This window comes from Eulemur rufifrons, chromosome 23, assembly GCF_041146395.1.
Source record: "Eulemur rufifrons isolate Redbay chromosome 23, OSU_ERuf_1, whole genome shotgun sequence".
In the NCBI taxonomy this organism is placed as follows: domain Eukaryota; kingdom Metazoa; phylum Chordata; class Mammalia; order Primates; family Lemuridae; genus Eulemur; species Eulemur rufifrons.
In genome coordinates, this window is record NC_091005.1 from 20786076 (window position 1) to 20798202 (window position 12127).

The window sequence follows — 12127 nt, forward strand, 5'->3', positions numbered from 1 at the left end:
GCTAGCTTGTTTTATGTGCGTGTGTATATACACATATATAGGCGTTTTACCTTGTCTTAGTTATGATTTAAGAAATTTGTTAAGGGTTGGGAGTTGATGGATAATGCCATATAACTTTTCCTATTTAAAATAACTGATTACAGTCCCCTGGTTAACGTGTTTGAGCAAAATGTCTGAGGTTTAGCAAGGCATATTGATGTTAAGCGGGAGAGGGGTATAATTCAGGGCCAGCGTGGGGCAAGCAGTTGTTAAGAGGCATGTTCCGTGCAGGGAGGGATAAACTCTCCCCGTGTGCACCTGGGAAGCTGCCGTAAAGCCCGTGACAATGGCACAAGACCTTAGCTGGTGAGGAAGTGTTTTCAAGGCTGAGAAGGGGAAAGGAGGAAGGAGATAAAATTTTAGAAGGAGGAAGAATTCTGTGAGAAGGCAGAAACTTTAGAAAGAGCTTGGTACTATCCAGGGAAAAACCTACCTAACAGGTACAATGAACACTATCTGGGTGATGGACATACTCATAACCATGCCTCAAGCATTATAAAAGCAATCCAGGTAACCAGAAATATTTATACCCCTGTAATATTTTGAAATGAAAAAATAAATAAATAAATTCAAGTTTCCAGCCCCTGCCTAAACCTGCTGCATCAGAATTGCTGGAAGAGGGGCCCAGAAATCTGTGTTTTAATCATACCTGCAGGTGATTCTTGTAATTTTCAAGTGTGAGAAACCCTGGGCCAGGGAATAGTGACAAAAGAAAACAGATTGCATGAAGATGTATTTTTAAAAAGTAAGTGGATCAATAAGGAATGGTGAATAAATTCTGATAAATCCAACTTATAGGATATTATGAAACTATTAAGAATTATATGATATGTATACATAAGATATTTTTCATGTACTATTAAGTAAAAAAGTAAAATGCTAGGTAAAGAGCATATTTCATTAAAAATACATAGACTATAGATATGCCTGTATCCCACATGTATATATATATATTTATATGTTCATATAAGAATATAAAAAGCTATAGAACACCATATATCAAAATGTTAACATCAGTTCCCCAGTGGGTAGAGAGTGGAGAAGAGGTGGGAGTGATTAGGTTTTAATGTATATATTTTTGTTTATTAAAATAAGCATTTTCATAAATGCTTTTAGAACTTACAGCTGAAACAAAGTTTCATAAGCACACGAGTATATAAAAATGCTCCCGGATAACTCCACTGCAAACAGCATAGCACCAGTGCACAAAGTGGGGTGAGGGACCCCAGCACACAGCACGCTGGCCCAGCAATGAAGAGATTCGCTTCTCAATTTGGTTCTGTCCCTGGTTCCTGGCCGCTCCACCTCCCTAGGCCTCGGTGGGATGAGACAGCTGTACTAAAGCTATACCTCCAAACTTGTCCCTTGTCATCATTTTTTTTAAGGTTTTCATTTGTTTGATTATTGTCTCCTTATGGATCCTGGTTTTGGAGAAATGGTCACCAAACTAAGCTCATTTATACACTCAGGCTTCTGTTCCCATATTGGCCAGTAAAATGTTGAATTTCTTTTAGGCCTTTTCTTTAGACTATCAAAATTCACACAAGACCCCCTTTTGGGGGACCATTGAACAAGAGGATATCTGGGGTCCCTTTTGGTCAACTGTACAGACAGTCTCCATGCTACGATTTTTCTTAGAACTTTCCAGGAGGAGCGTGGCCCCTGGCAACAGACCACTGCCAGGCCTCATGCACTGTGCTCATCCGGGCATGACCAACACGACAAAGGCCCACAGAGGCGCTTAGCTGTCCCCAAAGCATCAGTGGTAGGGGCTGGGGGGAGGGGGGGAGGGGAGAGAGGCCTTTGAGGCCAAGCAGCATTCTCGGCTCAAAAGAGCCAACTATGCTGATTCAAAAAAAAAAAAAAAAAAACATTTTCAAAAACGCCTGTGGGTAAAATTGAGCTGCCCACAGCTCCCCAGGGGCATCTGGAACTTGCTGTCGAGCCATTTCTGTGGATTTCAGTCAAATTCTAATTTTAGTGTTCATTAAACACGGTAATTCCCCAGCCGGTCCCTGCCTCACCTCGTACACAGACTACAGCCGCAATATAGGTCACCGAGGCTTCGAACACGCTCCCACATCAAAGAGAAACCTTTTCATTACAAGTATTAACTTTATAAATAATGATGAACTTTACAAGTTTTCCAAAGCCACGGGGCGGGTAGGAAGAGCAGCGGCATCGTCCTTGTGAGCGTTTGAGTGCGTGTGGCTTGTTACAGAGGTGACTGTTCATGAGGGTTCGTGCTCAGGGAGGTGGCTTGGGGCGGAGATGTGTCTGCATCTGTCCCTCCGCTTAGACTGATGTGTATTTAGACGCATACAGCAGGACACAACTGGAGTGTGTAGTGTTGGAAAGACACAACTTCCTGTGCATACACACACACACACAACACACATAAATCCATCATGGGCATACCCATGTCTACAGATAACAACCTCCTTAAAACAACAGGTTATGTCTTCCTGTTGCTTATAAAGACCAAAAATTTTAATCATAGCCGTATCAGTTAATATCTTTTGATCTGAAAGTAACTAGGGGAAAAAAAGAAAAAGAGTGGCTTAGATCCTAAGGAGATTTAATACTTTACCAAAGAGTTCCAAGGTGTTGATTTTAATCCTCAGGCTCATAGCCTCATGTTCACAAGGTGGCTGCTACAGCACCAAACATCACTGCCCTACACAAGAGCATCCATTTGATTTGAGAAGTCTTAATCCTATGATCAATTATCACATTAGGCAACACTCAGAAACGTTTTTTTCCTCGTTCACACTTTGCATATGCTGTTCCCTGTGTCTTAATGGTCTCCCCTCCTTTTCTCAGCTCAGGGAGCCCCCATCCACCCCTCAGGATTCATCACAAGTGTCAGCTCCCAAAAGACTTTCTTTGGTAACTTTTGGCCACCCTGGAGTTGTCCACTCCACCCTGTCCCTCCCGTCTTGTTTACTACCAAGCATTTCTCCCTCTCCGTTCATGTGCCTCTCCAAGGACACCGTGAGCTGGAGCTGTGGCTGGTCTGGCTGTCTTTTTTAGACTTTGTGCAGGGCCTGGCTCGTCTGTGTCTGTTGACTGAATGAACAAGAAGCAAAAGAGAATTGCCCAAGCGCCATCTTGAACTCAAAAGATCCAATGGCTCTCTGTGTGGGGCACAGACGCAACAAGAGGGGTCTGTCTTTACCAAGCACAGCCAGAGAGGCCCACCCTGCACACAGGCATTCCAAGGACCTTGTCTGGAACATCACAGAATGGCCCCTACCCGCCAAGCCCCAAGAGACCAGCGTATTCCTTAGGCCTCGGAGATCATAATGGGACTTCAAAGGGGCTGATAGGAGAACACGAGTGTGTCACATTTGCCCTCCCCTCTGGGATTGCAGTGGGGGCTGTGTGGCCATCAGGTGGACACGGCGGCGGGAGGTTTCATCTCCTTCTCCACCGGCACCCCCTTGGCAGCCTGGTTCTGCTGGGGGTGGCGGCAGGCCCAGGCTGTTGGAGCTCTTCCCACTGTGCGGCTGGCTCGGGGCCCAGTGGCTCTTGGCAAGTGAGGAGGAGCAGAGTGGTGGGGAGCCACGTCCCCCTCCTCACGCCCAGCCTCAGGACGCTACAAAGGCCAAGACCAGGCAAGCAGGCAGAATGCAGCCCTCCGGCAGAGCACAGGGCCAGCCTGGGTCTGCAGCAGGCTTTAGAGCAGCCACAAAACCCCAGCGTGTGAGAATCGGGGCTTCCACCCCAGTGCAGAGGGGAACAGGCAAGGGACACCACCGCATGACCACATCTTGTCAGTCCCAGGGAGGCAGCACTGGGACGCCACCAAACTGCGCGTGTCTGAATCCCAGCTCTGCCACGTACGAGCTACGGAATCGTGGGGGATTTATTATCCTCTGCCTTGGTTTTTTCATCGCCCAAACCGGGATAATAATAGTACCTGCCACGTTGGACTGTTATGAAGATTAAACAAGTTAATATCTTTAAGTGCTTAAAAGAATGCCTGGCACGTAGGACATGCTATATATATATATAGAATATAAACAATGAAGTGAGATAATTCACTGAAACGCCAGGAAATAGATAAGCATAGATCGGCCCGTGTATCCAGCCTGTGGATGTTAGCCCCCATCCACACGGCACAAGATCAAGGAGAGAGTTGGAAGCCACTCATGGTTACCTTGGTTAATGAATTCGGCTCTTATCCATGAGCCTGATGTCAAAGTGTTTGCTATGTGAATTGCATTGCCATGGGCCAGGTGCAAGGTGATCTGAATTCTGATGTCAGAGTCACAGAAATGAGGGCGTGATCAGGCCAGATGCGGGGTCCAGCGCTCACCTGGAAAACCTACAAATGCCCAGGGCTGAACCCTGCAGAGAAGACACATCTCCACAATGAGATGCCTCAAAAAAGGGGCAAGAATATGGCCTTCCCCTCAAAGTGTCAAATTAAACCATCACAGCCTGGGTCATTTGATCAGCAACTATTCCTTATAGCGAAAGCACGTCTCTCGCTGGGGCTTTGTCCAGGTAGCCCAATCTGTGTCTCTCCGATGCTCTCCAGCCCCTTGTCTCCCACCAGTCCCGCGGTTAATGTTGGTTATGGGCTGCTGGCCTGCTTTGATTATTTTTATTGACATTCGGTGCTTAGGAATCAGCAGGTCGACGGCACCTCCAGGGCCAGGTGAACTACAGGCAGAAGCTGACGGGCTCCACTTTCTCTGCTGAGGGGACCCAGGCCCCAGAGCACCAGCGGCGAGCCCATGGTGCCATGTTGAGTGGACACAGAGCCAGCCATTGCTGGGAGACTCCTGGGGAGGGGCGGAGGCAAGACGCCTATCAAGCCACAGCTGTCATCGTCCCCATCGTCCCCCACACATAAGGTTCTAGCCACTCTCCAGCCCACCAGGCACTCCTCTAACTCCTGCTCCCATGCCTTCGCCCACGCGGCTCCCTCGCCCGGGGAGGGGGGGGAGCCTTCACTCATCTCTCTCTACAGTCATCCTTAAAGACTCTGCTCCAATTGCACCTGGTCAGAAAACCTCCCCAAACTGTCACGCTGCACTGCAGGAGTCCCCCAAGCTGGCCTCCACGGTAACCCACACACTAAGGCTCTGACACCTCCGAGGCAAGAGCCTTCCTTCCTCTCTGCATGCCCTTCCAAGCACTGTTCCCTGCATGGAAAATGAATAAACCATTTTTAGATGCCTCCAGCATATCCAAGGCATGCAAATCTGTTCACCGTTACAGAGCATATCAGTTTCCTACGGCTGCTGTAACAAATTATGACAAACTTAGTGATTTCAAACAACATAAGTTTATCATCTCACAGTGCTGGAGGTCAGAAGTCCAAACTGGGTTTTACAGGGATAAAATCAAGGTGCTGGCAGAGCTGTGTTCCTTCTGCAGCTCCAGGGGAGGGTCTGCTTCCTAGTCTTTTCCAGCCTCTGGGGGTCACCTGCATCCCTGGGCTCACTGCTCCCTCTTCCAAAGCTAGCAGCATAGTATCGTTAAATCAATCAATCTTTCTCTCTCTCTCTCTCTGCTTCCATCCTCACATTTCCTTACCTCCTTCTCTGACTCTGACCCTCCTGCCTGCCTCTTGCAAGGACCCTTGTGATTACATGAGACCCTCTCGGATAATCCAGGGTACCGTCCCCATCTCAAGACCTGGATCACATCTGCAAAGCCCCTTTGGCCACAGATGATAACATATCCACTGGTTCAGGGGACTAGGACATGGGCATCTCTAGGTGATCATTATTCTGCCTGCCACACAAAGGGACCACGAGGCCGTGGAAAAGCACTGGCACAGGAGTCAGAGGGACCTGGGCTCTGGTTCTGATTCTGCTACTTCCACCTGTGTGATCTTAGGTAAATTGCCTAACCTCTCTGAGCATAATTTTCTTCAGCTATGGAACCTCCCAGGATTACTCTGGGATAGAAAAGGATTTGCATCCAAGAGGAAAGCACTTGTAGACATCATGACGCACAAAAAAGTGCAAGGTCTCATTGCAGATTTTTTTTTTTTTCTTTCAGGGATCTGACTGCTGGGAAACTCTTTAAAATGGCTCAAAAGGAGATAAGAAGCACACACACAAATACACACACACTCACACATGTTATATGGAACACAAAAACACTACATCCTAAAATTAAGGGATATGGCCAAAGTGGCATTCAAAGGTTAAGTCACAGATGAATCTTTTTGAAAAACCTGTCCATGTAAGCCCTTATTAGATACCAAGCACTATGATATTTGACCCTGAACACTACCCTACTATTATACCTAATTTACACTTGAGGACTTGAAAGTCTTAGGGATGTTAAAGAGATATAGCCAAAAGGTGCCAGAAGTAAACTGAATTTAATTTCAGACTTCAGAGTGCAAAACCTCTGTTCCTCAATCGCTATCCATCCTTGCTGTCATAGCTTTTTCAGAGAAGCATTCGGTTTTGTTGATTCTTCTTTTTATCTGATGTAGCCAAAAGTTCCGCTCCTCCTATAATTCCTCCTGAACAATTTCCGTGCATACTAGCCTGACTTAAAAGGGCCAAAACTTGCACAGATTTTGGAGGTATGTCCTCAGGCTGTCCAAACACAATTTGGCCATGGTCATGGTAAGCCGGAAGTGCCTGGGAAATTAACATCCCCCTGCAGACAGACTTAACCAGTGATCCACAGGTGTAAGGTATACATGCCCCAGATTCTTCACACTTTGGGAAAATTTGGAGCTTGGATTTACACCATTTCCCAGAGTTTCCATTCAGGATTTAGTTTTAGTCACCCACTGTGCCAGCTGGCTTAATACCTTGCCCCTTACCTGCCCTCCCGTGTCCATATGCTAGACCCTTGGTGGGATCAGATCTTGAGTGAGGAACTCAAATAAGACATGTAGATAAGGCAACCTAGAGAGTTAGGATGGTTCCCAGCATATGTAAAGAAAAATGAAACCAAAACAGCCCTGTAACTGAATTAAAAATAAAATAGCATTAAAAATGGTAGACTTGTTTTTCCATTCTTGGGATACTTCATTTAATAGAATGGGTTCCCACTCTATCCAGGAGAACAAAAGGGACTCCATATCACCGTTATTTCTTACAGCTGAGTAATACTCCATGGTATACATATACCACAATTTACTAATCCACTCATGAATTGATGGGCATTTGGGTTGTTTCCACATCTTTGCAATTGTGAATTGTGCTGCTATAAACATTCGGGTACAGGTGTCTTTTTTATAGAATGACTTTTGTTCCTCTGGGTAGATGCCCAATAATGGGATTGCTGGATCGAATGGTAGGTCTACTTGAAAAATTCAACATTGAAAAAATGTGGAGAAGCACCTTGATGTGCTTTTCCCAGAACACCAAGTAACAGAGCAAATAGATGTTGAGGGAAGTTGATAGATAAGAAAAACACATGGCAAAGATCCAGTTCCAACATATAGGTAATTGGTGTTGTAGGAAACCAAAAGAAATGAAAAAAAAGTAAAATGCAAACATAAAATGAAAAGCTGAATAACTTATTCTGTAAGTGGAAAGGCAAATAAAATTAACATAAAGGAAACAACACCTAGACATAGCCTCTTTGTTTTATATATATATATATATATATATATATATATATTCAAAGCACAAAACTCTAATTACTTATAAAGGAAGAAAAAAATCATGCTGGCCTTCCAACAATTCATGCTAGAAGAAAACTAAGTAATGTTCTTATTAACCGTGTTTTGAAGGTGAAAAATAATGGCTAATCTGAGAATATTATACCCAGCCAAATAGACAAGGGCATCTGAAAATGATTAAATGATAGGTACATAGCAACACATAAATTTTAACATTTGCTTACTATTTCAGGGAATAAAATTACTAAAGTATTGGAAAAAATGTAAAATGATGAACTATACATTTTTAGCTCAACCTTGATTAAAATCAAAACAATCTCACAGGTAACCTTGAGAGATTATCAAAATTTGATTATTGATACAAAGTGGTGAGAATATGAGGCCCTGAGCAAACCATTATTGCATCCTACACTATAAGTATGGGTGAAAGCTGGGGAAAATTCAGATGCCTTTAACATGCCAAGAATATAAATATTAGGCAGTGTGGGGTAAAGGTCCTCTCTTGTCAGAAGTATGTTTGTACCATGTAAAAAAAAAAAAAAAAAAAAAATTGAACTCTGGCTAGTTTACAAAAGTAAAGCTCTGATGTAAAATTCTACTTTAACTTTAGTTGTTTGTCATTATATAATATTAAACTTTAGACAATAATGACTTTTGTATGATGGAGAATTTTTATTTACTCATTGTGCTTTTGTTTCAGGAAACTGAATTTTAGTTTACTCATCAAACAACCATGCATGTACTGAAGTTGTTATAGTTATCTCAAGCCTATATAACAATAGTCCATATTCTCTTGGAGTTAGGAAAAAAATTAAATGAACAGAAAATACCTCTCTTCCACCTTGTACAAACTATGGTGCAAGTGAAAATAAATCGTGACTATAGCAGAAACATTTTCAAACAGCTCCGCATTGTAACTTTTCCTCATCAATATGCAGAATATCAGGATAAGAAATAAATCAAAATAAAGAACTCCAACATTAGCACAGAGTACAAAATGATTGGTGGCAAATATTGAAAATTTCCATATGGTTATAAAGTACAAATGCAATAATATAAAAATAACCATTGAAAGATATAATACATACGAAATCACAATCATAGGCAGAGTAAAAAACAAAAAAAATCCAGATTCTGCACCACTTTACTTTCTTAAAAAAAAAAATGCACCTCTTACTACATGACAAATAACCCAAAACTTAGTAGTTTACATGAAGCATGGTGTATTATTACTGACAACTGCATGGGATAGCGGAACGGCTCTGTTGATCTGGGACGTCTGGGCAGATGGTGGCCAGACTGGTTCACACATCTGTGGTCAGCTGGCAGGTCATCTGGGGCTGGTAGCCCAGGACAACCTCATCAGTCTGGCAGCTGGCTTGTCACCGCTAAGGCTGCAGTCCCCAACCACAGGGCTGTGGACGGATACCATGGCCCGTAGGAACCTGACTGCACAGCAGAAGGTGAGCAGTGGGCCAGCCGGCAAAGCTTCGCCTGTATTTACAGCCACTCCCCATCACTGGCATTACCGCATAAGCTCTGCCTCCTGTCAGATCAGCAGTGGCATTGGAGTCTCATAGGAGCTCCAACCTTACTGTAAACTGCGCATGCGAGGGCTCTAGGTTGCGCTGCTTATGAGATTCTAATGCCTAATGATCTGAGGCGGTGATGCTAGCGCTGGGGAGCGGCTGCAAATACAGATTATCATTAGCAGAGAGGTTTGACTGCACAATAAATGTAATGCACTTGAATCATCCCGAAACCAGCCCCCCTCACTCTCCACCCCCCATCAGTGGAAAAATTATCTTCCATGAAACCTGTCCCTGGTGCCAAAAAGGTTGGGGACCACTATGCTAAGGCAATAGGGTGATAGGGCCAAACGTGTCTCATCATCCAGCAGGCTAGCCTGGTGGATGTCACATGTGACATGACAGCGGCAGGTTTCCCAAAGAGAGAGGCGAAGCACACAAACCCTCGCATAGCACATGGTCGTTTCCACCTCATTCTGGTGGCAAAGCAAGTGTGGGAGCCAGCACACCCTCCAGACGCCACCTCCCACAGAGGGGCTGCAAAGCCATGTTGCAAAGGCACAGATACGAGGAAGGGGAAAGCAGCGGGAACTTCGATCGATTTTTGCAGGCAATCTATTATAGATAGGAAGAGAACAATGGGAAGAAGTAAAATGATGCCATCTTCTTGATAGAAATATAAAAATTATTTTACTGGTGTGGAATTATATTAACTGTATAGTCTAAATCAAGAAAGGCATATTACAAACATTGTAGTCTCCTATTTGTAAAGTAAAAATGCATAAGGCACTCATAAGTAAATAATAAAAGGATCAATACTCTAATTTAAAAAGTAGGCAAGTGATATGATGAGGCAATTTATAAGAGAAAGGATACAATTACTTAACCAGAAAAATGTCCAACCTCATTAGTGACCAAATAATTGCCATTTAAAAAAATACGTATAAATATATATGCACACATATAAACATATGTATTTACATATAAATTTTTATAAAATATATAAACTTATGTAGTCTAAACACATAGAAGGGATACAGTTCTGCCTTCCAAATTTGTACAGATTTTCTTAAAATGATAATACCTGCTGTTCTAGGAGTAAAATTACATTTATATACCACCCCTGGGAATGTGATTGGGAATAAATTTTCTAGAGGCCAATTTGTCAACCTGTACAAAGCTTCAGAAGTCAGTATGATCTCTGGCAAAACGCACTGGGAAGAAATAAGACATGAGTAAGAATTAGCTACAGGTGTGTTCTTCAGAGTGTTATATGTAAGGCTAAAACATTGCAGCCTTTTTGTTTGTTACCACCAGAGGCCTTTGCCGTTCTGTGGCAAATGTACCTTGCTGTTGCTCTGTAAACCTTCCTCAATAAACTTCATTTCGCACTTAAAAAACAAAATGAAATAAAACATTGCAAAGAACTTAATGAAAGAACTAACTTAATGAAAGAACTAACTTAACCAAAGAAAGCGAATTAAATAAATTGCAGGATATCCATCAAATAAAACACTTTTAGATCACTAAAATTATGTTGAGAAGTTGACTGAAAGAAGTTCATGATATAATAATTGAAAAACACTCTAGACGAGGTGATCTTTGTACGTAACTATGTACACCAACCAGAAGCATAAGTATTAAGGTTTGAATGAAACTGTACTTTTAAATTTTTTCTTTTGATTTTATTTCCCCATTTTTTTCTAAAATTATTTTGTAATGTTATTATAAGAAAATAAGGTTATTTAATTAATAGTCCAACAGCATATTGGTGAAATACTTGCAGCAAAGGTGAGAAATGAGGGCTCAGTATCTTCCATGTATAAAGACATCATAAGAAATATTTGGCAAATAATGTGAACACATAAAATATAAACTGAATAAGAAATAATCCATTTTAATGGTGAGGAAATATATGCAAATTTTAATACTAGCTAAGGTATGGGTAAGAATATTCTGACACTTTTTTGGTGGAAATATAAATATGTAAACCCTTTGAGAAAGCAATTTCACATGAATCAGGAGCCTCTAATGTAAACAGCAAAGCTATAAAAATATTAGAGGAAAGTCTAAGAGAATATGTTAATAATCTCAAGATAAAAAAAAAATCATCTCCCTAAACAAGACAAAATAGAGATGCCAAAGCAGAAATCCTGACACACATGTCCACATAAAAATTAAATCCATTGTATAATAATCGACCCTAGAGCTAAGTTATAAAAAACAATCAAGAGACAGGAAGGCAGGGTGAGTTTCCAGCTATGACTGAAGGAGACAAATCATTTCCCCAAAGGCAACTTTAAATCTGGACGACAGTGAGAAAGACAAACCATTTCAGTACTCTGGAAGTCACCAAAGGCATACAGCAATCTAAGTGGGTATGCTTGTAAAACTGCTAGACTTTGGAGAAGAATGGGGGACTGCAGAATTCACGTCACTGTCACCATCACCGTCACCACCATCATCATCATCACCATCACTGGATTATTGTCCCTCTGCCAGCTAGGTTGGTAGAGGCTCTACCCAGGGTGGGTAAGTGTGAGGACTGGCAGCTTCTCTGCCACAGTTCAGGGGGGCAGTGCCCAAGCCCAGTGGCATTATGAGTGGCAGGGACCATCTTGGAGGTGAGGAGGGTCAATGGTTCCACTTGTCTGAGGTCGTGGTCATGTTTGGGCCAGCTTACTCCTGGCTGGGTCTGACCCACGCACAGCAGGGCTGGAGAGAACACAAACCCCGCACAGCCCTGCCACGGAATACTATTCAACAACAACAAAAAAACAAAGTCCCAACACCCGCTAAAACATGGATGAACCTCAAAACCACTCTGCTAAATGGAAAAAAAAAAGCCAGACAGAAAAAAATCTACATATTGTCTGATTCCATTGGATACGAAATATCCAGAAAAGGCAAATTTATGGAGACAGAAAGTGTATCAGATGTTGCCCAG